We start from the raw sequence: 24,476 nt of genomic DNA on the forward strand, positions 1-24,476 counted from the left end.
GACATTTCAGCAGTGGTCTTACAGAGTAGGAGTTAATTAGGTAATGGAGGGAGAAACGTGCAAAGGCCCTATAAGGTCCATAAAAGAAGGCCTGCAGGAGTTACACCAGTGGTCAGAAACCAGCGGTGCGAGGACTTACTGTCCTCCTGAAGGATGGTGGTTGTTATCACAAGAACAGTGGAAGCCCTTGAAGAATTTTAGAGGAGGCCTGTGATAGGATTGGTTTTACTTTTGTAGAACCTTATTATGGTTGTCTTGTGGAGAATGGGTTATAGGCTCAGCAAGCAGACCACTGAGGGACTGGCAAGAGCACAATTGAGACATGATATAGCCAGGTTGACTTGGTTCAGCTGTAGCTAGCAGCATTTTTTAAAAAATTTTTTCCATTTTATACTACATAAAGGACATTTCCCTTTAAAAGTATTTTAAATTTGGGATGCCTGGGTGGCTCAGTTGGTTGAGTGTCCAACTCTTGATTTCAGCTCAGGTCATGATCTAGAGCTGTGGGATCAAGCCCTGTATCTGGTTCCACACTAAGCATGGAGCCTGCTTAAAATTCTCTCTCTCTCTCTCTCTCTCTCTCTCTCTTTCCTGCCCCTGCCCTGTTTGCACCCTCTCGCTCTAAAAATTAAAAATTTTAAACAAAATTCTGACTTGCTTTATGCTTTTGAGTTGCAAAATCTGATTCCATAAACAAGGGTGAAACCTCTGGCAACAAATAGTACCAGAAAAACTCTTATTTTCTACTCAAGAATGAGACATAAGAAATCAATACTGTATTGAATTATCCTGTTGTGTGTGTGTGTGTGTGGGTATGTTCTTACGTAGCTATTTTCCATAACTTCTGGATTTGCTGATTTGGCAGACAAATAGAAATTTAAATGCTCGAACTTTACGTCAAATTAAGCTGGCTGGTTTTAAATAGGTTTTTTTCCCCAAATACAAATGATGTGCTTATTCTAGAAAAAAGTTCAGACATAGATGTATGACAAAGAGTGAAAACTACACTTCCTTTCCACCTTTGAAAAGCATGGGATAGCAAGCTAGAAAGTGAGCATGCTCTGGAACCAAACTATTTGGATTCCTATCACAATAGGATAGTGATACTTCTAGTGATACTTTGGATACTTCTAGCCATAAATGTAAAGAATTTACATAAGCTCTTCTTATAAAATAGGGATTAAAAACTAGGGCTGGTTTTTCCCTCTTCTGGAGATGGCATCATAGGCATTCACAATGGTCCAGCATTTGACATCCCATCTTATGCTGTCCTACAATACAGCCTCTAACAAAACTTAAGGTGTCCCAAATCCCTGGAATAGAATAATTTACTGTTACACCAAGAAGATTGGGAAAGCATCAGAATCAGCGTGTGGTATGTGCTCAGGCTGGCTTCAAGGAGTTCATGCTGTGAGACCTACAGTTCTTATGAGGTTGTCTACAAGGAGAAAACAGCAGGGTCTAGGGTGGTTCCACATGTGCTAAGTGTGTTTGTGATAGGATCAAGCATGCTTTCCTTATTAAAGAGCAGAAAATCATTGTAAAAGTGTTGAAGGCACAAGCACAGAGTCAGAAAGCTAAATGAAAAAATGAAGCTTTTTGGTCTGGGGCGTCTGGCTCTCAAGGTCATGATCTCATGGTTTGTGGGCTCAGGCCCCACATTGGGCTCTGTGCTGGCAGCATGCAGCCTGCTTGGGATTCTCTCTCTCCTGCTTCCTCCTCTTGCTTTGTCTTTCAATATAAACTTGAAAAAAATTGTTTAAATCAAAAGGCTTGTTCTGTTAAGAAAAAACAAACAACTAGGGCTGGGGGTGCCTGGGTGGCTCAGTTGCTTAAGCATCCTACTCTTTACTTGGGCTCAGGTCATGATCTCGGTTTGTGAGTTCAAGCTCTGCGTCAGGCTCTGCACTGACCATGCGGAGCCTGCTTGGGATTCTCTTTCTCTGCCCCTCCCTTGTGCTCTCTCTCTCTCAAAATAAATTAAAAAAAACAAAAAAAACTATGATTGTAGTGAAGAGTAAATTAATTAATGAATACATCTAATGTAATTACAGCAGTGCTTACTTAGCACATACTAAGTGTTCAATAATCTTTATGCATGTGGATATACATATATAGACATAAAGGCAGTTATATCTTTCACATTATTCTACCATCTGCTTTTCTCAACTTTCCATACCAGCCCATATGCAAATTATTTAATATCTGCATGATTCAATGATATGAATATATCAGAATTTAACCATTTCTTATATTGGATCCTTGTATATATCTTTGCATAGTTGTACTGGTATTTCTGTAGGAGTGATTACTAAAATGGGCCAAAGGGCATATGCATTTATAATTTTGATATTATGCCTTCCATACACTAGTTGATACTCACAAATGGCTGAATTTTTAAACGATATTTTTAGGTGGTATGAGTCCCTATGAAAGTCTAACAAACATCAATGACTGACTGATATTAACAGATTCTAAGGCTACTTTGCTACAGTTTGTTACTGAGCATTGTATATATATTGAATAAAAGTATTTTCAGAATTCCATATAGTCATGAGAATAAAACTACATACTAAAGTTCCTCCTGAGTTGTAAGCATTTAAGCTCCTGAGTTAACAGAAACTATTTCCATTTTTGTAATCCCAACATCTAGTACAGTACCTGGGAATGGAGTATATCAGTATATATCAGTGTGTGTTAGTCAAAAATCAAAAGAATGATTACATTAAGTAATCGTACCTCAAAAACCACATAGCTTTTGTTCCTCTCCATTTGACAAGAGCCAATCCCAAGGAAGTTTGTAACATCTACTTTTTAAATTTTTTAATGTTTTTTTATTAATTTTTGAGAGAGACAGAATGCGAGTAGGGGAGGGGCACAGAGAGAGGGAGACACAGAATCCAAAGCAGGCTTCAGGCTCTGAGCTGTCAGCACAGAGCCTGACATGGTGCTTGAACTCACAAACTGTGAGATCATGACCTGAGCGAAAGTCTGAATCTTAACCAACCTAGCCACCCAGGAACCCCTACTTTCTTTAAACTTGAAAACACTTTCCCCTAAATTAAGAAGCATCTCTTCTTACAGTGTTAAGCCTCTTTAGTTAAGGTAGCTAATGTTTAAATACTCAAATGTAAAAGCATTTTAAATGTGTTATATATTTCAGATAGGAAGGATTCTCTGCAATAGTTTTATCATTATTGTACTTAGCTCAGTAATTCCTTACCAGAAACTAAACATTTCATACCTAGCCCTAAAGGTGGGAATGACAAGAGTTTAAATGGGATGCCTCTTTGTTCAAATGGCTGCCAGTCCTCTTGGTCTACAACAGAAACTGCTACAATAGGTTATCGACACCCAGGTCTTTTGTCTTTTCTGACATCTGGAGCCTACCTCAGCCTACGTCTCTGGTTTGGCTCCTCCCATTTTAGTAATCTGCATTATTAGAAATTACCTCTTCCAAGTAATGAGTGACACACAGTGAAGTTTCAGTGCATTCTCAGCCCATGCTGCTTTATTGCCAAAAAAAATATATATACACACACACAGGTACAGAGTTTCCAACTCGTATAGCAGTTCCCTTTTACATCAAAGAATAACATTTCTTCTGAAATCCCAAGGATGCATAGATTAAACAAAGCAAGCTGCCTTTTGTAATACTTTCAACATTCAATGAAATCCTTTTAACATTTTACCAATGGTGCAAGTGAAGAAAATGCAGAACAGCAAGTAAAAACAACTGTACTTGTAGGACAGTAAATAAAAATATGTGAATGATACCCTAATATGACTGTAAAGAATGGGTGGTTTTAAGGTAAGTGCCAAGACTATTACTGTTGTTGAATGGCTGACGATAATGTATTGCCACAATACTGTTCTTATACCTGGGAGAAAAACTGATGGCATGGCATACTATCACCAAAGGAGAAAAAACCTTTTGAAAATTGCAACCTTAAGAGATCTACTTTGATTTTAAAGGAGGTTTAGGAGTTAAGAGTTCCTAGAGAAATCTGTGATGCTTGGTTTTCCAACTATTTTAATATGCTTTTGTGGAATAATGGGAACAAAGAGAAACTTTCTTCGTATCTTTACTGGTTTCATTGGTTGGCAGCATTATCAGTAAGTGGCAAAGAGAAAATTTATATATGGGATATGACCTCTCACTTCCTGTACTTAAGTGGAGACTAAACACTGCAATGACTATAAGTATAATTCAGTTCTGAACTACTAGAAAGTCACAGTTTCCACTTAAGCATTCCTAAAGGTATTTAGACCAAAACCCCACAGCAAACAGGTTAAAATGACTTTAGAAAAATTATTTTTCAATCAAACATGAAACTTGGGAGAGGCCTAGTGAGAATCATCTATTCTAATTCTGAATTCTGTTTAGGCCACTCAGATATGAATTCCATTTGTACATTATTTTTCATGATCATTTGCACTTATAATGGCTATTTCTAAGGAATATTCTCAAAAGTTTTAAGCTATCACAATAAACTGATCTATTTTCCACATCAAGTAAGAAAATGAACGGCAAGGATTTTTGTTGTTGTTTTTATGAGAAAACCTGTTCCTGTTCACCTGGGATCAAAAGCTTTAGGCAACAAATTATGCAGTCTAAGCAAAAGATCATGGATAAAGCCCTGGCTATAAATTTTAAAAACACAATACATTTATGTAATATAGTAACAAAAGAGAACCCAAGTCACAGATTTGTCAACATTTTTAGCACTGTTTCTACAAAATCGAACAGTCTCCTTTGCGGGAACCTTTATGACTGGTCAGTACCAGTACCATTCAGAAGAGTTGGCTGGTTACCTGAAAATGCTGGAATATCTGAAATAGGATACTGAATTCCAAGATACTAGTTTTAAGAGATCCAAACTTAAGCCACATAAATTTTATCAGACAAATCCCCATACTTAACATTACTTTCTATAATCTACACTGGTATTCCCTACTTTCCTACGCTTTCTGAAACTCTGCACCTTTCTGATTACTAGAGCCATAGCAGCTTACTTATTTATTCCACATGCTTAGTTTGTGCCTTAGTTTTGTTTTTAAACATGCTTGGGGACTAAGGGAAGCAGGCAAGAGGTGAGAGGGTGAGCACTGTCATGCTCTCTATTCCTGACAGTTTGAATGTCTTGTGGTCGCCCCTGTTTATCTTCTAGCTCCCATTTTCAATGGAAGTTATGATAATCTTTAATTAGAAAATGAAAACGAATAATCCAAACAGTAAATTCAGGCTATTGGTTTAAGTCTCTATTGCTTCATTAATAAATGCATATATATATGTATCTACTAGTCACCATATAACACTGGACATTTTCAATCATGCATTAAAATATTAGTACTCTAAAATCAGAGTTACGGGCCTGCCACTATTGATTGCTTCCACTTTCATTCAGACCCAGTTTTAATAAACATGCAGAAAAGACCCCTTGATTCAGAGGAATTAGGAAAAATAACAAGCATGCATGCCAAATTTCAACTGAAAATGTGGGTTAATAAAGTGATTGCTTAGAAATGCAGGCAGGGCAGGTGCTCCACATCACAATGCTATCTCAATAGAGGTACAAAAGTCACACACAAAGAGGTTAAAATCAGGACCACTACTCAATTATAAAAGGCTTAATTGCAAATCCTGGCCCTTTTGGGTAAAGAATGATGTAAAAACTCTGGGAAAAGAAAGAGAATTGAGCAGTTAAGTTTTCTTGGCCATTTATTGACACCTATAGCATAGAAGAGCATAGGTGGTGTAGTGATGAAGATGTTTTTAGGCAGAATGGTTTCTGATTCACATTAATGAGCTTTATCTGCACAGCCCCCTGGGGAAAGAGAGTTTATGAACAGCAGAGCTAATAAAATGTAAACTCAAAATCAATGCCCTGAAATTTAGCATAGACTTCTGCTTTTGAAAACTGTTGACCAAGGGATCCTTCCAAATAGGGTATGGTTAATAGCCAAGCAATGTTCTGAATAAACTAGAAGCGATTTGCTTGCAACAGCAGCACCATGAGAATGTAAACTCCTGGAGGCCAAGGGTCTCTTCATATTTTGCATATCACAGGTACACAAAGAGTAAACATGAGACCACAACATTAAAAATAACTGCATACTCAGAGACTACAAAAACTTGTAACACATTTTAGCATTTACAACTATAACGTGGCTGTTAAGAGTAGTCTTTAATTGTTCTAAGTAACTAAGTTGACATCACTATAATACACAGCGGTGTCCTCATGATCGTGCAGATGAGTGAATATTGCTTGGTTATTCCAATGTCTCTAACACCAACTGCTGGCGTAAGACATTAAAAGAGGAGCTATAATCAATTTAATATAGCCTTCTCCCCATCCTTTGGAGTTGCCATATAAGAATTAAATATTCAAGAGGCACTATTTTCTTAAATCCACTCCACTTTTAGTTTTTTCCCTGGGAAAACAAGGGAACATAGACCCAATCTTTTCAAGGAACTTCAAGGTGCTAATGGCCAAAATGAACTATTCCACTATTATAGCCCGATGTGAGGTGTGTGATTCCCCAGATCAAGAAACTAGTTTGCTGGGCTCTTTATTAAATTAAAATAAACAGTCACAGGCCGAAGTCCTCAGCACAGCTACATGAGACAAGGTTTAAAAAACCGACATACTGTGTTTGGCTATTCCCTTCAATCCTTTGCTTTACACCTTTAAATTCTAACTCCCCTACCACTCCCTTACCACAGTCATAAGGAAAACCCAGCTATCCAAGTTCTTGGCTTGTTTTTAACCCAAACATACACACACAACAAACTTTTCATTTTTTAAAATGCACCCGGAAAACTAATGGAGAAAAGAAGAGGTGACAAACAACAAAGTATGCTATTCTGTAGATGCCTGTTGCTGACAAGAACATCAAGCAAAGTCCCCACATGATGGCTTCAGTGGAGCTACATCAGTAGTACATTTGTTTCCAGGTTAACCACTAGAAAAATTTCATTCAATGGCTCTAACCCTCTGCTTTAGGAAACAAATAGGGTCTCTAACCTTTAAACTTACACAAAAATTGCTAATTCTCACACAATGATATATTCATATACATTCAGTTTTATAAGTACCTTTTATATGTTCTTTGTCTAAAACATCTTTTTCCTTTTGTGCAACTCTGTTGATCGCAGAGCTTCACAACCTCAAGTAATAATATTTATTCAACTGTACAACTTTGCTAATACAATTTACTATACATGCAAAACTGTTATTGCTACTAAAATTCTACCTCTTGAAAATTATTCATTTTATGGCTTTTATTTTTTATTTTTTGCAATAGGAAGTATCCTTTCCTATATACTGTGCTATTTTGATATTTTGCATTCATTACCTTTTCAGAGGTATTTTTAAAAATGTTTAAATGCTTTTCAGAAATGGATTCTCCCAGGTAATAAACTTCTTGAGCCAAGAGTACAACTACTTTAAATACACTATGAGAATCTAAACCTGGGTCCCTGGATATCTGCTGCTGCAAAGTCTATTTGTTTAAGCTTGCTTCTGTACAGGAGACATACCTCATTAGTTTTGCATTTCACATCATGGTAACTGTAGAACCTGTGTCAATAAATCCTGAACTCTCAGAATACTGAGTTTTAAAAATCACCTCAGAAAACTGCCCTTTCCAAGTTCTCAAGGCAGCTTTTAGAGGTAGGAATTTCTCTTCCACAGAAAGCTATCTTAGGCTTTCAGAACAAAACTTTTATTTCCACAAGGAAAGTAGAAAAAAGTGAAAGCTGTCTGAGGTGGCTTACTCTATCTAACCAAGCAAAATAGATAGTTATTACAGGGCAACCTGGGTAAGCTCTATCTAGCTACATTCCAATTCTCATAAAAAGGTCTGGAATCCCATCAACACACAATTCAGATTCTGAAACAGGAAAAGCCTGTGACAAATTAATGAAGGACACTGAACTACTGACCAGTGTTCTTCGGTAACAAGTAGCATGCTGCAGACAGGAAATGTAAATTGTCTGCAGATTAGAAAAGCACTTGCTTAACATAGCATCTGAGTAAGACATGCAAAATATAAAAGAATTTCTTGATGCAAAAGGAGTGGATTAAATAATAAACCTACAAGACATACAGTGTGAAAACAACCTAAGAACAGTTTCATCTCAAACAGAGCAAAAAAGCAGAATCATGAAATGGGGACTCATTTTGATTTGAGGCTTCTTAAGACACAAGGGCAGTTGGTTTCCAGCTACCTCAGAGAAAGCTTAAATAACCTCAAATATAGTATTTCACATTGTGATCCCACATTTCTATTCATAAATGAGTCTTTTTGGCCTTAATCGTCTTTCCCCAGAGAGAAGATCACGATTGAGATATTTATGAAAAAAGAAAAGGTCTCAATTTTCCACTCATTTTACACTATTGGTTATTATCAATAATTCATCCTGAAGTTTAAATTATTACTAGGCTCATGCACTAACCCCTAACATGGCACTACAATATGCTACCAAGCACTAATGCTTACAAAACTATACACATCTCAAAATGGAAGACATTGGTGATTTTGTTGTTCTTAAACAACTTGTAACATTTGTCCACAAGTATTAAAATATACATATATATATATATTTCTATTGCACATATCCCGTTTTTGTTGAACTTTTTAAAAAGAAAAACGGCCAGGTGACATGGATGAACAAAGGGAACGAAGTAGGCATATTCTCGCCTAAAATTACAGCCTTTGCCATCAAGAAGGGGACAAAATAGACCAGGGGAGGGGGGGGGAACGTAGGTGTATTTAGTAAACCCTGGGCTAGTACAATTGGCATGTACCATTTTGGTAGATGCCATCTGGTGACAAAAATTAAAGATGCAAGAACAACTTGAACGAGATCATTCAGCAGTGGTTCTTTTAGGTATGAAATAAAAAATACAAAGCAAATGGAGAAGATGAGTCTGATACATATTCAACAAGTGGGCCAGAGATGGTTTCACTGGTGCTGACCGTACAGAGTCCCTATCCCCTGGGCCAAATGACCCTACCCAAAACACTGCAAAAAGGACACAGGGCAGATGGATAACAGACAACAGAAGATATAAATTCTCAACATACCAGTGAGATTCATGTATGTAGGTTCCATTCTGTCTTTAACAATTCCAAAATACTAAAGGAAAATATAAGTTGGCTAAGAAGTCAGAGAAAAATTTAAGTTACCTTTATCCGAAGTTACTTCTATGCTTTACCACTCAGTATTTATCTTCAAAGGAAATTATACCTTATCTATATTACGTGAGTATTTTACTAAAAAGCTTTCTTATGACAATTCAAATAGCTTGACCAAGTTAGCTAATCATTAAGGGTTCTCAACGTTTCCCATTTTTGGTCATGTCTATCACTGGTAAATTTTGGTAAATCTGCTCTAAGTTTTCAGCATCACAGCATGTATGGCCCTAGGCAAATTCCCTAAGTCACAGATAGGCTCTAAGAAAATGTGTTCTTAATTGCATCTAAGAAGTTTTAAGTTCTTTCTCACAAAGACCCATACGGTTTTATTCTTTTTATGTAAAGATCTGACAATTCAGACACTGGTCCTCTGTTGATCTGGAAGCAAGAACAGCTTTCTTTACACAATAGTCTGTTCATCATATGGTGCAGGTTTTAAGAGAAAGAAGGAAGATCCGTATTTCTTATTCAACTATTTTTCTTGTTTGAGGTTTTTTCCAGACCCTGAACTTCTTCTACATCAACCACAAGTTTGGGAACATTGTTTTTGAGGTCCATTCTCTGATGAGAAAGTTCAGTTCCAACTGCGTAAAGTTACCTGAGTCCCAGACCTGACAGCCTCACCTAGAAAAACAAACTAAACACTTGAGTACCCACCTTGGATCAAAGGAAAAAGGCTATTTAAATTTTTAGAAAAATCAAGCTACAGAATGTAAAATGCCATGAAGTCAGATGGAGCTGCATAAGGCATTTTTGCTTCTTTTTCTCAGGAGAAAGGAATCTTATGGAGACTCTTCTCATTCCCCTGCCCTCCATTCCTCCATGTCCAAAATTGAAGGCAGGTCATAATGTAGGATCCACCATATTTTCTGAACAGAAAAACCACTTAAGCCACTCTTCTTCCTGCCTTAGCAGTATGGAAAACCAAGTCTCAAGTGTTATGTAAGACTGCACAAAAAAGAATGAAGTAATCTGAAATATAACAGCCTCTCATCTGAGCTAGATGAACAGGGTTCCATCACTGGACTTGAAGTTGTTTTGTTTCCTTTTCCAACCTTTCAGTAAACCCAAGCATGGATTCACAGGGTTAACAAATGCACAATGTGGTCCAAAGACTTCTGAGACAGATGCCAACAACAGCTTCCTTCTCTAAGAGAAAAATCCCTCTTCTCATCAAAATGTAGATTTACACATGTGAAAATGTGTAGTTTACAGAGACTCTGTTAACCTTGCATTATCTTGTCTTTATGCTTCTTTATTACATCAAAGGTTTTACTGCAAAATTAGACCTTTGTTCTTTTCCAGCAAATGTACTTCACAGGATGAATTTAGATATTTAATATGTTAATTTTAAGCATCTCTTTCATTTCATATTAGAACACATATTTGGAATTTACTCTTGCAGATTCAACTGTGCTTATGACAGTGGCTGAAACTGGAAGACATTAAAAAAAAAAACCTTATGTCATCCATACTTGCTATTTATTTAGTCTTCTTGTTTGGAACAAAAGGTAAAGAATTTAAAAAATGCCAACATCTAAGCACCTGTTTGAAATTAAACATCAGCCCCAGCTTCCAAAATAATTTCTTTATAATTAAGCAAAAGCAGAACATGCATGTCAGTTGCTTCTTTCTTCCTGGAGCGCTCAGCAAGACGACTGCATCCTAGGAGCTTCTCTATGTTGAATCTGAGAAGTGGAACCAAAATAAAAGCAGCTTTTTCCAATCCAAATCATGGAGGTAAAACATGTAGAGAAGAGATATCCACATTTCAAGAATAGGGAAAGTGGCTGGGTAAAAGAAGAAGGACTACCTACTCCAGGAGAAACACAGAATACCTGGAAATACAAAATAAATTAAAAACAGTGAGGTTAAGACAGGTACTTCTGCATGAGCTTACTTTTAAAAATATTTAAAATCACAAAAGAAAATATACTTTAGATTACACACTGTCTAAAAGAAAATGTCCAACCATAACATCGAATTCAGTATTGTCATCAGAAAAGCAGAAGCATTAGTCAGAAAAAATATATAAGCACAACAGAAAAAAATTATTTATATAAAAACTTGTATTATAAAACAAGACACACATATCCATTTCATATTATGCAAATGGAGTAAGGTGCCTCAAGTTTTTATAGCCCTGATTCTACACAGAACATGTGTGTTTAAAAGCGAATAAACCTTAAAAAAATAATACAGTAATAAAAGCAGCTGTACTCTCAATTTGATAGAACTACTTGTACTCAAAGCTGTATGTATCATCTTACTTTGAAAGAAAAATTTTTTTAATGTTTATTTATTTTTGAGAGACAGAGTACAAGTGAGGGAGGGGCAGAGAGAAAGGGAGACACGGAATCCAAAGCAGGCTCCAGGCTCTGAGCTGTCAGCACAGAGCCCGACATGGTATGAACCTATGAACCTCTAGATCATGAGCTGAGCCAAAATCGGACGCTTAACTGACTGAGCCACCCAGGCACCCCTGTATAATCTTTACTTTGAATTATCTTCAACAACTTAAGGCTAACAGTGAACAATAAAAATTTTGTAAAATAGAGGCGCCTGGATGGCTCAGTCTGTGGAGCATGTGACTCTTGATCTCAGAGTCGTGAGTTCTAGCACCACGTTGCCTGTAGAGATTACTTAAGTAAATAAAACGTAAACTCTTTTTAAAAAAAAATTTTTTTTAATGTTTATTTATTTGATACAGAGCATGAGTGGTAGAGGGACAGATAGAGAGGGAGACAGAATCCAAAGCAGGCTCCAGGCTCTGAGCTGTCAGCACAGAGCCCGAAGCGGGGCTCGAACTCACAGACGGTGAGATCATGACCTGAGCCGAAGTCGGTCGCTCAATGGACTGAGCCACCCAGACGCCCCAAACTTAAACTCTTAAATACAAAGAAGAGGGGCACCTGTGAGTTTGAGCCCTGCGTCAGACTCTGTGCTGACAGCTTGGAGCCTGCTTTGGATTCTGTGTCTCCTTCTCTCTCTGCCCCTCCCTCACTTGTACTCTGTCTCTATCAAAAATAAACAAATGTAAAAAAAAAAAATTTTTAGAAAAAATACAGAGAAGAAACTGAGGGTTGATGGGGGGGTGGGTGGGAGAGGGGGAAATGGGTAATGGGCATAGAAGAGGGCACTGTTTGGGATGAGCACTGGGTTTTGTATGTAAGCAATGAATCACAGGAATCTACCCCAAAAACCAAGAGCATACTTTACATACTTTATATGTTAGCCAATTTGACAATAAATTAAATTAAAAAAAAAAAGAAAAAAGACAGGGCGCCTGGGTGGCTCAGTTGGTTAGGCGTCTGACTTGGGCTCAGGTCACGTTCTCATGGTTCGTGGCTCAGGCCCCACGTCGGGCTCTGTGCTGACATCTCAGAGCCTGGATCCTGCTTTGGATTCTGTGTCTCCCTCTCTCTGGCCCTCCCCAGCTCACGCTCTGTCTCACTCTCTCTTTCAAAAATAAATAAATATTAAAAAAAAATTTTTTTTTTTTTAGGGGCGCCTGGGTGGCTCATTCAGTTGAGCGTCCGACTTCGGCTCAGGTCATGATCTCACGGTTCGTGAGTTCGGGCCCCGCATTGGGCTCTGTGCTGACAGCTCAGAGACTGGAAACCTGCTTCCGATTCTGTGTCTCCCTCTCTCTGGCCCTCCCCAGCTCATGCTTTGTCTTACTCTCTCTCTCAAAAATAAATAAACATTAAAAAAAATTTTTTTAATTAAAAAAAAAAGAGAAAAGAAATGCAACTTATTAGATAAAATCAACTTGTATCAAGTTTAATAATACTTTCATGGTACTGTTACTAGAGAGCAACAAAACTAACACTGTAATAAATGAGGTTTTGTGATAAAAAAAAAAGAAAAATTACTTAATACACAGTGTTGCCAAGAATGCGATGAAACAAGAACTATCTTAGGCTGGGACAACCTATTAAAAACATTTTCTGTAATGTGTAGAAAAACATGCATAAGGTAGATCAGAATTGCACTGTTTGTAATTATAAATAACAGTAACATCCCAGATGACCTTCTAGTCAGAACTGGCTACATTAATTATGGTACTTGTAAGCAGTTGGATACTATACAGCAGTCAAAAAGAATAAAAAAAGTTCTCTGTGTATTACTATGAAAATTTGGTAAGAGAAGCAAAAAGAAAAATATGGATCAAAGTTTGTCATATTCTCCTTTTTGGATAAAAGGCAAGAAGTGGGAAATGTCTTTGTATTTTATTTTATTTTATTTTATTATTTTTTTTTGTATTTGATTTTATATGTGGAAAGAAACTCTGGAAAGGTACATAAGAAATTAATAAAAATGGTTTTTTATTTAGTAGTAGCAGCTGCAGAAACTGAACCAAAAAAATTAATAATAATAATAATAACACTTAAAAAATGTTTTTGTAAAATATAACCACAAGTAAAACAATGTGTACTATACCATGGTCACCAAATACAAGTATGTAAAATTATCACCAGTTCATTGCTAAATATAACACTTTTTAAACTGCAAATATGTGCAAAAGTAAATCAAACAAACAAGGACAATATTAATGTAATTCCATGTACATGAGGTACCTAAAACAAAGTAGAAGAGGTAACTAGGGACTGGGGGTAGTGGGGAAGGGAGTTAATTAATTTCTGCTTGGGATGATTAATAAATTCTGGAAACAGTGGTAGTGGTTACACAATATAAATATACATTTTTTAAAAAATGTTTACTTATTATAAATACACTTAATGCCACACAATTCTACATTTAAAAGTGGTTACAATGATATATCTTATGTATTATTTTACAATAAAAAACATGTAACAAATGCTTATGAAAAGCTGAAATAAATTAGCTTACAAAAATGGCCAATAAGCAACTGGCTAACTCGTCTTCCTGGGCCTCCATTTTTACTATGTCACATAAAAAAATACCTCAACTCTAAACTGAATTTGAGTAACCCAGGTTGAAGACAAGACAAAGTCTTAAATCAAAAATCACAAAAGGAAAATTTAAACTAACTTTAACATGGGGTTCCTGGGTGGCTGAGTCGGTTAAGTGTCAGACTTTGACTCAGGTCATGATCTCATGGTTCTTTTTTTTTTTTTTTATTTTTTTTTTATTTTTTTTTTAATTTTTTTTTTTTTTTAAATTTTTTTTTTTAATGTTTATTTATTTTTGAGACAGAGAGAGACAGAGCACGAACGGGGGAGGGTCAGAGAGAGAGGGAGACACAGAATCTGAAACAGGCTCCAGGCTCTGAGCAGTCAGCACAGAGCCCGACGCGGGGCTCGAACTCACATACCGCGAGATCGTGACCTGAGCCGAAGTCGGACGCTTAACCGACTGAGCCACCCAGGCGCCCCAATGATCTCATGGTTCTTGAGTTCGAGCCCTGCATCAGGCTCTCTGCTGTCAGCTCAGAGCCCACTTGGAATCCTTTGTCTCCCTTGTTCTCTGCCTGTCCCCCTGCTCGTATACACATGCTCTCTCGCTCTCTCAAAAGTACATAAACATTAAAAAAAAATTCTCTAAAATAAATTAATTTTCACTATTTGTAGATGAACCAAATAGTGAGCACCAGGGTGGCTCAGTTGGTTGAGCAGACTTCAGCTCAGGTCATGATCTCAAGGTTCCTGAGTTCGAGACCCACATCAGGCTCTCTGCTGTGGGCGCGGTGCCCACTTCAGATCTTCTGTCTCCCACCCCTCCCCCTCCCCCTCCCCCTGCTTATTCTCTCAAAACTAAAATAAACATTAAAAAAATAATAATAAACGCAAAACTACTTTTCTGGGGGGGGGGGAACCCTAAAGACTCCAACAAAAAATTACTAGAACGTTATGATGTATGAATTCAGTAAAGTCTCAAGATACAAAATCTAAGAATACAAAATCTGTTGCCTTTCTATATACTAATAATATATAGTAATAATAATATATATAATATTTAGTAATAATGAAGCAGCAGAAAGAGTAATTAAGAAAACAATCCCATTCACAATTGCATCAAAAATAATCAAGTACCTAGGAATAAACTTAACCAAAGAGATAAAAGACCTATACTCTGAAAACCACAGAACAGTGATGAAAGAAACTGAAGAAAACACAAAGAAATGAAAAGACATCCCATGCTCATGGACTGGAAGAACAAATAGTTTAAAAAAAAATTTTTTTTTAATGCTTTTATTTTTGAGAGAGAGACAGAGCTCCAGTGGGGGTGGGGCAGAGAAAGAGGGAGACACAGAATGTGAAGCAGGCTCCAAGCTCTGAGCTGTCAGCACAGAGCCCAATGCAGGGCCCAAACCCACAAACCTGTGAGATCGTGACATGAGGTGACATGAGCTGAAGTCAGACGAACCACCCAGGCACCCCTGGAAAAACAAATATCGTTACAATGTCTATTCTACCCAAAGCAATCTACAGATTTAATGCAATCCCTATCAAAATACCGACAGCATTTTTCACAGAACTACAACAATCTTAAAATATATACAGAACCATAAAGGACCCTGAATAGCCAAATCAATCTTGAAAAAGAAAAGCAGGGGCGCCTGGGTGGCTCAGTCGGTTGAGTGTCTGACTCTTGATTTCACGGTTCATGAGATCGAGCCCCGTGTTAGCTTCTATGCTGACAGCGCAGCCTACTTGGGATTCTCTGTCCCTCTCTCTCTGTCCCTCCCCTGCTTGTGATCTGTTTCTCTCTCAAAATAAATAAATAAACTTGAAGAAGAAGAAGAAGAAGAAGAAGAAGAAGAAGAAGAAGAGGAGGAGGAGGAGGAGGAGGAGGAAGGGAAGAAGAAGAAAAATAAAAGCAAAGTTCGAGGCATCACAATTCTAGACTTCAAGTTTTATTACAAAGCTGTAGTAATCAAAACGGCATGGTACTGGCACAAAAACAGACAAATAGATCAATGGAAAAGAAACCTCAGAAATAAACCCACAATGATATGGTCAACTAGTCTTCAACAAAGAATATCCAATGGAAAAAAGTCTCTTCAATAAATAATGTTGGGAAAACTAGACAGCTACATACAAAAGAATGAAACTGGACCCCTTTCTCTTATATATATATACATGTACACACACACACAGGAGCACGAACATGCACAAGTTGGGGAGGGGCAGAGAAAGAGGGAGAGAGGGAGAGGGAAAGGGAGAGAGGGTGAGAGAGAATGAGAATGAATCCTGGGCAGAGGCTGATGTATGGCTCGAACTCATGAACCATGAAATCATGGCCTGGGCCAAAGTCAGACACTTAACCGTCTAAGCCACCCACATGCCCCTGGACCACTTTATTACACCATACATAAAAATAAACTCAAAATGGATTGAAGACCTACATGTGAGACTTGAAACCATAAAAATCCTTGAAGAGGTTAATAATTTCACTGACATCAACCACAGCAACATTTTCCTACATATGTCTCCTACAGCAAGGGAAATAAAAGCAAAAATAAACTACTGGGACTATACCCAAATTAAAAGCTTCTGCAGAGCAAAAGAAATAATAAACAAAACAAAAAGGCAAACTACTCAATGAAAAAAATTTTTTGCAAATGACATATCTGATAAAGAGTGTCCAAAATATATAAAGAATTGATACAACTCAAAATACCAAAGAAACAAATAATCCAATTAAAAAATGGGCAGAAGACATGACTAAACATTTCTCCAAAGAAGTCATGACACATGAAAAGATGCTCAACATTAGTCATCATCAGGGAAATGCAAATCAAACTACAATGTGGGGCACCTGTGTGTGGCTCAGTCAGTAGAACATCCAACTCTTGATCTCAGGGTCATGAGTTCAAGCCCCACATTAGGCATGGAGCCTACATTAAAAAAAAAATCTACAATGAGGTATCACCTCACACCTGTCAAAATGGCTAAAATCAAAAACACAAGAAACAACAAGTGTTGGCGAGGATGTGGAGAAAAAGGAATCCTCTTGCACTACTGGTGGGAATGCAAACTGGTGCAGCCAATGTGGAAAACAGTATGGAAGTTCCTCAAAAAGTTACAAATGGAACTACCTATGATCCAGTAAATGCACTACTCAGTATCCACTCAAAAAGTACAAACACACTAATTCAAAGGGATACAGGCACTGCTATGTTTATAGCAGCATTATTTACAATAGCCAAATTATGGAAGCAGCCGAAGTGTCCATCAACAGATGAATGGATAAAGAAGATATAGTGTATATAAACAATGGAATATTACTCAGCTATAAGCTTAATGAAAGCCAAAAAGCTGAATTAGCCAAAAAGAATGAAATCTTGCCATTAGCAACAACATGGATGGAGCTAGAGAATATAATGCTAAGCAAAATAAATCAAAGCAAGACAAATACCTTGTGATTTTATTCCTATGTGGAATTTAAGAAACAAAAAGAATTAGCAAAGGAAAAAAAAAAAGACAAACCAACAAAGACTCTTAACTATAAAGAACAAACTGATGGTTACCAGAAGGGAGATGGGTAGTGGGATAGGTGAAATAGGTGATGGGGATTAAGAAGTGCACGTGCCATGATGATCACTGGATGATGCAAGAAATTGCTGAGTCACTATATTGTACATCTGATCCAATTATTATATTGTACATCCAATATAACACTGGATATTAATTATACTGGAATTAAAATAAAGGCAAACAAATTAATTCAGAATCAAATCAGGAGAAAGAGAATTACAGAATTTGCATTGATGCAAAAGTAGAAGTAAGAGTAAAAAATACAGAAGAACCACAAAGGGCCTTTAGAACACCACAGGCAACAGAGCTGTTTCATTATATAAGCTTACTCAGGCTAATTCAAAGCTTGCATCAGTCATTAGACTGTTCTGTAGTTCAATTATAATAACAAGATAACTGGTAGTAATGTTGACAAGGAAAGAAGATACAAGCTAGTTCTTTCCAGGAGTAAATATGCTAAAAGAATTCTACGCAAACCAAACACCAAAGAAGCCTTTAAAAAGAGCACCTTTTCTGGGAATGCAAACTGGTGCGGCCACTCTGGAAAACAGTATAGAAGTTCCTCAAAAAATTAAAAACAGAACTGCCCTACGAACCAGCAACTGCACTACTAGGTATTTATCCAAGGGATACAGGTATGCTGTTTCAAAGGGACACACGCACCCCAATGTTTATAGCAGCACTATCAACAATAGCCAAAGTATGAAAAGACCCCAAATGTCCATTGATGGATGAATGGATAAAGGAGATGCGATATATATATATACAATGAAGTATTATTCGGCAAACAAAAAGAATGAAATCTTGCCATTTGCAACTATGTGGATGGAACTAGAGGGTATTATGCTAAGTGAAATTAGTCAGAGAAAGACAAACATCATATGACTTCACTCTTATGAGGACTTTAAAATACAAAACAGATAAACATAAGGGAAGGGAAGCAAAAATAATATAACAACAGGGTGGGGAACAAAACATAAGAGACTCAAATATAGACAACAAACAGAGGGTCACTGGAGAGGTTGTGGGAGGGGAGATGGGCTAAATGGGTAAGGGGCATTAAGGAATCTACTCCTGAAATCATTGTTGCACCATGTGCTAACTAACTTGGATGTAAATTATAAAATAAATTATAGAAAGAAAAAAAGAAAAAAAAAGCGCACCTTTTCTTAATAGGGAACCTATATAGAGTGTCTTATAAACAAATTCCTTTAGGGGCACCTGGATGGCTCAGTTAGTTAAGTGACAGAGTCGATTTCAGCTCAGGTTGTGATCTCACAACTAGTGGGTTCAAGTCCCATGGTGGGCTGTGCTGTTAGTGCAGAGTCTGCTTGGGATTCTCTCTCTCCCCACCCCACCCCCCAACCCTCTCCTACTCATGCTCTTTCTCTCAAAATAAAGAAAATTTAAAAAAAATTGCTTCAGCAATACCTTCTAATAAAAATGTATGGGGGCCCCTGGGTGACTCAGTCGGTTAAGTGCCTGACTCTTCGTTTCTATTGTGGTATAGTAGTTTGGTGTCAAAATAGTGACCAACTGAATGAGAAGGAAGTGACAGTGAGGGACTTCTGAGACAAGGTCATGGAGGGGGCTATGACTTTTACATTGTTCTCTTGGACTGCTTATTCTGGGAGAAGCCAGATGCCATGGACATTTAAGCATCCTTAGAGAGGCTGACGCTAGCAGGAATGGAGGCTTTCTACCACCAGTATGAATTTATCAGCCATGTGAATGAGCCACCATGGAATTAGAGAACTGTCACCCCAACCAATATCTTGACTGCAACATTAGAAAAGAACCCAAGCCAGAAAACCCCAGCTAAACTGCTCTCTAAGTCCTGACCCACATAAACGGTGAGAGATGATACATGTTTCCTGTTGTTTTTATCCATTAAGTTTTAGGTAATGTGTTATGCATCAATAAATAACGAATCCACTTTATTTCCTCTAAGGACAGGAAGAGTGATGTATTATGGGAGTTTAACACTCCTTTCTTACTTCGCTATGTAAATTCAGAACACATTTTAAAAATACAATGCATATCCTTATTGTTCCAGTTAAGTTTTGTGTTTTTTTTTAATGTTTACTTTTGAAAGAGAGAGAGAGAGAGAGAAAGAGTGCAAGTGGGAGAGGGGCAGAGAGAGAAGGAGACACAGAATCCTTAGCAGGCTCCAAGCTCTGAGCTGTCAGCACGGAGCCTGATGTGGGGCTTGAAATTACATGCCAGAGATTATGACCTGAGCTGAAGTAGGATGCTTAACTGACTGAGCCACCGAGGAGCCCCAGTAGTGGAATTTTTACTTACCTTTTTTCAACTTCTTTTGGTGGTAAAATACACATAATATAAAATTTATCATCTTAACCCTTTTTAAGTGTTCAGTTCAGTGGTATTAAGTACATTCATATTGTTGTGCAAGCATCACCACCCCAACCGTCTTAACTTTTTTCATTTGCAAAACTGAAACTCTGTCCCCATTAAATTAAGAACTTCCAATTTCCCTTTCTGAAGTCCCTGGCAACCAACACCCTACTTTCTGTCTCTATGATTTTGACTACTCTTAAGTACCTTTTATAAGCAGTATATATTTTAATCCTTAAAGCAGCTGTACACTGAATGATTCCCAATGTAATGCAATCAAGGTATAGCACTAAGTAGATGTTCTGAGTTGAAATGTGTTCTCCCCAAATTCATAAATTGAAATCCTAATGCCCAGTCCCTCAAAATGTGACCTTATTTAGAAACAGAATCACTGCAGATATAATTAGTTAAAATGAGGTCATATTGGGAGCAGCTAGGTGGCTCAGTTAGTTGGGCATCCAACTCTTGATCAGCTCCGGTCATGATCTCAGTCCTCAGATCAAGCTCTGCGTTGGGCTCTGCACTGAGCTTGGCGCCTGCTTGGGATTCTCTCTCTCTGTCTCTCCTTGCTCCACATGCACATGCACTCTCTCTCTCAAAAAATAAACAAACATTAAAATGAAGTCATACTGGGGCGCCCTAGTGGCTCAGTCAGTTAAGTGTCTGAGTTTGGCACAGGTCATGATCTCGCAGTTCCAGAGTTCGAGACCTGTGTTCAGATATGTGCTGACAGCTCAGAGGCTGGAGCCTGCTTCAGATTCTGTGTCTCCCTCTCTCTCTGCCCCTCCCCCACTCACACTCTGTCTCTCTCTCTTTCAAAAATAAACATTTAAAAAATAAAAATAAAATAAAATGAGGTCATACTGGAACAGAGTGGGCTCCTAATCTAACATGACTGGTATCCTCATAAAAGAGAGAACTTAGAACACAGACACACTCACAGGCAAAATGCCATGTGAAGACTGGAGTTATGCTGCTGCCACGAGCCAAGGAACCACCAAAAATTAGAAGAAACACATCCTTCCCTAGTACCTTCAAAGGAAGTATGACCCTGGGGTGCCTGGGTAGCTCAGTTGGTTAAGTGTCTGACTCTAGATTTCAGCTCAGTCATGAGCTCATAGTTCTTGGGATCAATCCCCATGTAGGGCTCTGAGCTGACAACAAGGAGCCTACTTGGGATTCTCTCCCTCCCTCTCTTCCTGACCCCAATACCCCCGCTTGCTCTCTCGTCTCTCTTGAAATGAATAAACTTAAAAAAATTAAAAAGACAAGAAAAATAAATAAAAAATAAAGGTGTACTGAAAAGCTTTAGAAATTAAAGATTAAAATACCAATATTTATCTATAATTAAAATTTAAGTAAATATATTCGAGGAACACCTACCTGGGTGGCTTAGTCAGTTAAGCCTCCAACTTTGGCTCAGGTCATGATCTTACAGTTCATGAGTTGGAGCCCCTCACTGGGCTGTGCACTGACAGTGCAGAACCTGCTTGGGATTCCTTCTCTTCCTCTCTCTGCCCCTGTCCCACTCTCTCTCTCAAAATAAATAAATAAACTTAAAAAAAAATAATATACTCTAAAATCTGCCTAATAACATTTATATTTTATCAGTTGATCTTCAATCTAAGTCTGTACCTTTTTTCCTTTATCCAATAAAAATTACTAGTTTGGGGGGGCGCCTGGGTGGCGCAGTCGGTTAAGCGTCCGACTTCAGCCAGGTCACGATCTCGCGGTCCGTGAGTTCGAGCCCCGCATCAGGCTCTGGGCTGATGGCTCAGGGCCTGGAGCCTGTTTCCGATTCTGTGTCTCCCTCTCTCTCTGCCCCTCCCCCGCTCATGCTCTGTCTCTCTCTGTCCCAAAAATAAATAAAAAACGTTGAAAAAAAAAATTAAAAAAAAAAAATTACTAGTTTGGGCAAATGATCATTTTTTTCTTTTTTTATACTTAATACACTGATTTTGTTGAGAATATAAGATTTAACTTAAATGTATATAATTTCTAATCACTTGTGATGCTCATTTTCTGTTGAAGCTTATTGTTCCACTTCTATCTAGCTATGTTTTGAGCCGCTTAAACAGTATCTGAAAGCATTAGCCACTATTACTCACTTGCCAAATCCTGAGTTCAGAATTTTATTTTCTTCTCGAGAGGAATATAAAAGCACCTGGAAGCCAAAGGAAATGTTCTTCCTGTGATAAGGAAAAATAAAAAAGAGCATTACAGAAAGGATACAGCCCTCACTTGTGCTATATGCCTCTGGGGCAAAACTATTCCAATGAACCAAGGTATTTTAAAAAACATCACTATCAAAAACTACTCAAAAGGAATAGAAAGAAGTTACTCTCTATCTGCACTGGCCCTCATTTTATACAGATTTTATAATTTTAACTAATTTCAAAACTCTTGGATCAGTGGTTCTCAAGTTTTCAAGGAACACAGTTCCCACTGAGAATCTGATGATGCTATCTATGGTCCCTCTTCTCACAAAAGACCTGTGCTTTACTATAGATGACCACACCCCTGTTTTAAGGTAGGAAGGAATAATGTTCTATTCCTTTCCTCTGCCCCATGTATCTTCTTTCTTCTACATGAAATCGAAGGGAAAAACAAACAAACAAAAAACAAAAAAACAAAGACTCCTGAGAAAAGCAAGAGAAAGGTCTTATTTAGAAGCCCTTTCTTTACCTGATATTTCCAGCTTTGCTAAATCAAGAGTCAGCAAAGACCATACCAGAAACACTCATTCGTATTATGACATGTCAGTCGAACCAACGTGCCAATTTTAAACAGGCTTCACCAATTCCGAAACCTACCTGTTCGGTAACTTTCGAAGAATTTAACTGAAAGACCGAATGAGAGGTTATAAAAACCCAAATTACAAAGAGACCCCAGACACAAGAACCGAATACTGACAGTATTACACTTCGCGACCCCACCACATCACACAAATTGCGTTCTAGTAATATCTCCAAAACTCTCATTCTCTCTATAAAAGATAAATAAATAAAAATTGTACACCGACTTTTAGCTCTTGGAAACAAACAACGGTGAATTCTACCGAGACCTTGAGACAGCCGAGATTAATGCGCCATTAATCCACTACCAGGTCATGCAAGGACAAAGGTGCTTACTCGCATCTTAAAGTTTGAGAGATGGGAGTGGGAACGAATGGATAGGTAACAAGAGAACGTGAATGATACACACAAATTAAATCCCGGGGTGGGGGGGCTTGTTACACCAAATCTCAAGGTCAACGGAGAAGGGACACTAATTATTCAAGGCTGCAACAAGCCTCGATAGATGTCGGAGACTCACGCAAAATAGCGGGCAGGAAGCCGTGAGGCGAGGAATATAGATAAATCAATAAAATAAACATATTCTTTAAAAGATAAAGCTCTGGACAACGCAGACGCTGGTAGATATACACCCGCGTGGGTGCAGTCAACGGGGAATAAGCCGAAAACACAAAGGCAGCCAAAAAGAACCGAGAAGGGCATCGGCGGGTCGAAGTGTCGGTGCGACACACCCCGGAAGGCTAGTACCACCGCCCTGAGACAGCGCGGAAGGAAATCCGTGTCAGGCCGAGGCCCGCGCCAGCCGCAGGCAGGCTCTGCGCGCTCCCGTCCCCTATCGGACTGGACCGCGCCACCTCCTGCTACTTCCCTCATCGCCGGCTTTCTCGGCTTACCTCGCACCAGTCAGCAGAAGCACTCGACCGTCCGGGGGCCTCTCCGCCCCCGGCCCAAAGGCCGGCTCCCGGCGGTGCGCCTCACTCCGCCATCTTCACTCCTTCCCAAATCCGCCAACCCTGCGGCAGCTGCTTCCACAAGCCCCGCCCCCGTCTCTGCCGTTGAGTCCTCACTGGATAACGACTTGCGCAAGCGCCCTCTTTTCCCCCTGTGGGTTGGACGGAATGTACGTCAATCAATAACGCCGGCCCATCTCTTTTCCATCTATCCTTTTGTCGGATTGGGTCCCAGGGTTGAGGTAATAGGAAAAGACGTCGTTGTAATTCACTTGTTAGGAATGTAAAATTATTTCCACGTAGAAGATGTGTCACTTCTTGGAAGGGTAGTCTGGTTAGGCCGTATGACTTTTTAAAGCCACCGTTAGGTTCAACTATACTGCTAATAATTTCATTCTCGGGCCGGGAGCTTTTAATCCTGCGCATGACACCACACCTAGGCAGACAATTTAATAGCTCCAGTTTCTATCTGACTGACCTGTTTCTACTCCTAAAGGGTCCAAACGTCAGACCCCTGTTTACAGCTCTGGTCAGTACACGAGAGCAGATTAGGGTCCTTCTGCCGAATGTCATACGTTATAACTGACAGTTTTGTTGCTTCCTACACTCAGCTGTAGGGCTCTTCAGATATTTTCTTCAAGGATTGTTCCGAGAGGCGGGTAGGGTAATTAGAAGTTACTCTTAGGCTGTGCGGCAGAGGGCTC

General features: G+C 38.5%; 1 long non-coding RNA gene and 1 pseudogene across 1 annotated transcript; one reads left to right on the forward strand and one right to left on the reverse strand.

Moving 5' to 3' along the window:
• The first annotated feature begins 607 nt into the window (after nucleotides 1–607).
• On the forward strand, nucleotides 608–1,648 carry LOC122239231 (annotated as a pseudogene).
• Nucleotides 1,649–3,173: 1,525 nt separating this feature from the next.
• LOC102955518 lies at nucleotides 3,174–23,900 on the reverse strand. The gene is made up of 3 exons (XR_444957.3): nucleotides 23,716–23,900; nucleotides 22,136–22,216; nucleotides 3,174–11,042 (listed from the first exon to the last, which is right to left on the reverse strand). It is a non-coding gene; the product is annotated as an uncharacterized LOC102955518 (long non-coding RNA).
• Between the last annotated feature and the right edge of the window lie 576 nt (nucleotides 23,901–24,476).

Source organism: Panthera tigris, chromosome B3 (genome assembly GCF_018350195.1).
Source record: "Panthera tigris isolate Pti1 chromosome B3, P.tigris_Pti1_mat1.1, whole genome shotgun sequence".
Lineage (NCBI taxonomy): Eukaryota > Metazoa > Chordata > Mammalia > Carnivora > Felidae > Panthera > Panthera tigris.